This window comes from Miscanthus floridulus, chromosome 2, assembly GCF_019320115.1.
Source record: "Miscanthus floridulus cultivar M001 chromosome 2, ASM1932011v1, whole genome shotgun sequence".
Taxonomy (NCBI): domain Eukaryota; kingdom Viridiplantae; phylum Streptophyta; class Magnoliopsida; order Poales; family Poaceae; genus Miscanthus; species Miscanthus floridulus.
In genome coordinates this window covers 109,970,826-109,975,468 of record NC_089581.1, presented here as the reverse complement: position 1 = coordinate 109,975,468, position 4,643 = coordinate 109,970,826, and the positions used below count along the sequence as shown (strand labels likewise).

Here is a 4,643-nt window from a genome sequence, read left to right as displayed (position 1 = left end):
CCTTTATCTAAAAAAAAGCAAAGATATGAGTTCATGTTTCTGTTGGTGAGTGGCTAATAGTTGATGCTGGCTTTTTCATGCCTTTGCCTGATATACGTTGCTTTCATTATGTTGGGCTGTGTATGAAAACGGCTAGGCCTGCTTTGTTGTTGGTTCTATTGTATGAAAACGTCATTCGAAGGCCGGCTAAGTCTGTTTTCCCCAGTCCAAATAAAAAAATAGAATACATGGTGATTTCAATATGAATTTGTTTTCTAGTGGGATAAGACAACTCTCCGTATATATGAGAGGTCCATGACCGATTAAGGCATCTAGCACAATCAAAAAACAAATCACTCTACTTTTTACTCCTCCAAAGCCTGGCTCTTTGAACTTCCAAAACCTACTGTTCTATGCATCTCGTACGTGGGCTTTGCGGTGTTCTCTGTAGAAGCCAGCTAAGCCGAGTTCAGAAACCGGCTAGTCCGGGTTTCCTAGCACCGCCGGCCATCACCGCATTTGCGCGGCACGTGATCAGCGTCAACAGAGTAGTCAATTATTTGTGGACGGAAAGTATAGTTTATTATTTGTAGTGAACGCCGTCGTCCTGCGTCCCTCGAGAAATAAGCAATCGTGCAATCCGCTACTGCATTCTTTTCTATTTCTTGAAAGTGACATTGTCAATTAGCAATAAGTAGGAGCTTAGACTTTGGTGACTGGCCATGTGATTCTCCGCTGGATAGGTTCAAAACTTCATATAGCTTAGTCTAGTCCACATGAGCATCATCAATTCAGATCTTCAATACTTCAAGGGTACAGTACAAGAAGATATGTTCTGAAAAGAATCAGTCAAAGCAACCACCAGCACCTGCAAGATCAAGAAATATCAATGGCTCACGCTAGAGCTGCAGGATCTCTACGGGTGGCAAATGTGCAGGAACTAGCACAGACTTGCAGCAGATCTGATGAGCAGGTACCTGAGGGGTACATAAGGGTGGAGGCTAACATTGAAAATGTCATCACTGGCTATGCTAATAGCTCTGCGATTGCAATTCCTATCATTGATCTAAGCAAGTTGTGATCCCCAATCATCGCATGAAGAGTGTTCAAAGCTCGGATCTGCCTGTCACCAGTGGGGCTTCTTTCAGGTACGAAGAGATTATTTCTTGCTGTTTCTAATTGGACGGTTGCCCAGCACCAAGGCGGTGCTAAGCAGAGTTTTTTGAAGTTAAGGTTTAATTGCTTCGGTGTTTATTTCCATAAAAAATATACTAGTGGTGTTTCAAAAAAGGTAATGTTTTGCTGGGTTAGTAGTTTAATTTTATTTTGATAAACGCTTATGGGGTGTCGTGTCACCTAGAGCAAAGTGATTAGGTATAGTAGATTTTTCATGATTAGTACAACTTCACCAAAATGATCCATTTTGATTTTGACTTGTGCAATCAATGGAAATGAAATCGAAGCATTGACACGAAAAACTGCAGCTAATCAACCTTGGGGTGCCAGACGAAGTGATCTGTAACCTGAGGGAAGACATTGCCGAGTTCTTCAATCTGCCACTTGAAACCAAGAAGGCATACTCGCACCTACCGAACGGCCTTGAAGGCTATGGCCAGGCCTTTGTTGTGTCGGAGGAGCAGAAGCTGGACTGGGCGGACCTGTTCTATCTCGTGGTGCGGCCGAACGAGGCTAGGGACCTGAGGTTCTAGCCTGTTCACCCTCCTTCCTTCAGGTAACCAGCCAAAAGTTGCAATTCGTAGGTACAGATCATAAATGTTCCTTTGCGAGTTATGCTTCTTCGTTCTTCCTGGTTGATTCCAGGAATTCTGTTTGCAGAACATCCATAGATAGGTACTCCTTGGAGGCGGCGAAAGTGGCACGCTGCTTACTGGAATTCATGGCCAAGGACATGGGAGCTGAGCCGGCATCACTGCTAGAGATGTTCCAAGGGCGCAGCCACAAGGCTTCAGGATGAACTACTACCCACCGTGCTGGCAAGGCAAAGTGTTGGGCATGTCGCCGCACACAGACGCCGCCGGCATGACACTGCTACTCCAGGTGAATGGCATGCCGGGCCTGCAGATCAGGAGGGACGGCGAGTGGTTCACCGTGAACGGTCTAGAAGGTGTTAAAACCGGTGGCCATCGAGTTCTCGATCTTGGAGCTGGCTTATAGCCGATTCGGTGTTACCACGAGCCTGCGCTCCCACAGGTCCCAGGTCCACCGGAGCTGACAATATATAAGGCCTTGGGCTTACTCAACCCAAAAGACTAGCCTGATAGGTGAGGGCTTCTTCCGCCTTATATGTTGTGCTCCCCCACCATCGCTACACGATGTGGGACTAAACCCCAACAATCTCCCCCTTAGTCACACATCGGGGTGCCCCCGCCATATGTGATGCTCGAGATTTTTTTTTATCAGGTTTTAGCTTTTTCTGATATTGGGTACCGGCTCTGATACCAATTGTTGGAATCGGTGGTGACCACCGAGTTCACGATCTTGGAGCTGGCTTACAGCCGGCCCGGCTCGTTACCACGAGCCTGCGCTCCTACAGGTCCCAGGTCCACCGGAGCTACAACATATAAGGCGGGTCCAACAATTGGTATATGAGCCCATGGTCAGAAAAAGCTAAACCTGATAAAAAAATCTCGAGCGTCACATCATGGCGGGGGCACCCCGATGTGTGACTAAGGGAGAGATTGTTGGGGTTTAGTCCCACATCGTGTAGCGATGCTGGGGGAGCATACCATATAAGGCGGGAGAACCCTCACCTATAAGGCTAGTCTTTTGGGTTGGGAAGGCCCAAAGACCTTATATGTTGTAGCTCCGGTGAACCTAGGACCTGTGGGAGCACAGGCTCATGGTAACGAGTCGGACCGGCTGTAAGCTAGCTCCAAGATCGTGAACTCGGTGGTCATCACCGGTTCAACGGAAGGGTCGTTGATAGTCAACGTTGGCGATGTACTTGAGGTGATGGATGCTGTATGTATTGAGTATAGTCTAGCACCCCTGTTCGATGCTCTCTCACTGATCTGTTGCTGCATCACAGATCCTGAGTAACGGCAGGTACAGAAGCGTCGAGCACCGGGCAGTGGTGCACCCGAACAGAGAGCGCATCTCGGCGGCGGTATTCCATCGGCCATGCCAGGACGCCGTGATAGGCCCTTTGCCGGAGCTCCTGAACGACAGCAGTAAACCACGGTACAGAGCAATGGGCTACATGGAATTCATGAAGCGCTACTATTCAGCAAAGCTCGACGGACGGAATCACCTGGAGAGCTTGAGAAATGAGCTGTGAACTCAACGAAAGTCTAAGCATTTGGTCTCTCATGCTTGAGATGACATGCTTCCTTGTTTTGACAGGTGTCTTGTAGTCGTTATGTTTTTATACATGTTGAGATTGGGAGTAGCATTTTTTGTCCTATTCGTTTTGCTGAAAAGCCACGGCTGAAAGTACCGTTCGCTGATTTGTTGTGAGAGAAAAATAATATTTATTTACTGAAATAGTATGGATCATAAGACAAGCAAACATAACCTTTTGTCTCAGTAGTTTGTCCATACGTTTGTTTTTCATTTTCATGCATTACCTGAAATCCACAATAATCACTATTCACTAGTTTTTCCTGAAAGCGTGCATTATGTGGTACGGGAATTACTAGCTTCTCGATGGTGGAGCTAGGATTTATATATAGCGGGGGCCGGATAATCAAATACATATAATATAGCATAAATTTCAAAATATCTATATTAGTATATAGAGTTCAATCATATATTCGAAAACACCAAAATCTCTATTAAATAATGAATTATGCATTGTTGACAATTTTGCGATGAAAAATATACCGATAAGAATAAATGGTTAAAGGAACTAACATGTCTCATTTAAATTTTGCTCCGCGCGTCTGAATCGCATTGAAGTCATCAATAAGTTCATCGGTTGTGAACTCCATTGCAATCTCCTTTTCAATGTAAATTATTAAGCAATCTCTTAGGAACCCATCTTCCATCTTATTCCGTAGCCTGGTTTAAAAAGCAAGCCTGGAATGCTAACCATCGGACAACATCAATAGATGTTCTAAGCCACAGTCTATTTGTCTTGATTTCTTCGCTTGTTTGTTTCTCGATCACCGGTTCAATATGACATAATCGGTTCTTCAAATTGTCATAGCATTTAACAGAATACTGATGAGCTGACCCACTCTCTCCCATGTGAGTTCTGAAGGAACAATTATTCCCGCCAACCTTCTTCCAGTTATTAAAACCTTTCACTGTAAACACATCTGATCCTGATTTTCCTACTGGCTTTTTAGAAAATAAAAAGCAAGGGAGGCAAAAGGTTACATCTTTTGTCGGTGAGTATTCTAACCAAGGAAATGATGAACCATTGTGACTGAAACCTCCGTGGGTGCTTCTCTGAACCTAAAGGAGGGTATAGATCCTTAATAAGGTGGTGTTTAAATCCAGAGGCTAAAGTTTAGGAATGTCACATCGGCTGTCACATGGGAGTGTGTGGATAGTAATAATAAAATAAATTACAGAAGTCCTCAGTACTCCGCGAGACGAATTTATTAAACCTAATTAATCCGTCATCAGCACATGTTTGCTGTAGTTTTACTATAGCACCACATTGTCAAATTATGGACTAATTAGGTTTAAAAGAATCA

At 44.6% G+C, this 4,643-nt stretch overlaps 1 pseudogene; it reads left to right on the top strand.

The window, feature by feature from the left end:
- Window positions 1-868: 868 nt before the first annotated feature.
- On the top strand, window positions 869-3,359 carry LOC136539347 (2-oxoglutarate-dependent dioxygenase 11-like; annotated as a pseudogene).
- The last annotated feature ends 1,284 nt before the right edge of the window (window positions 3,360-4,643 follow it).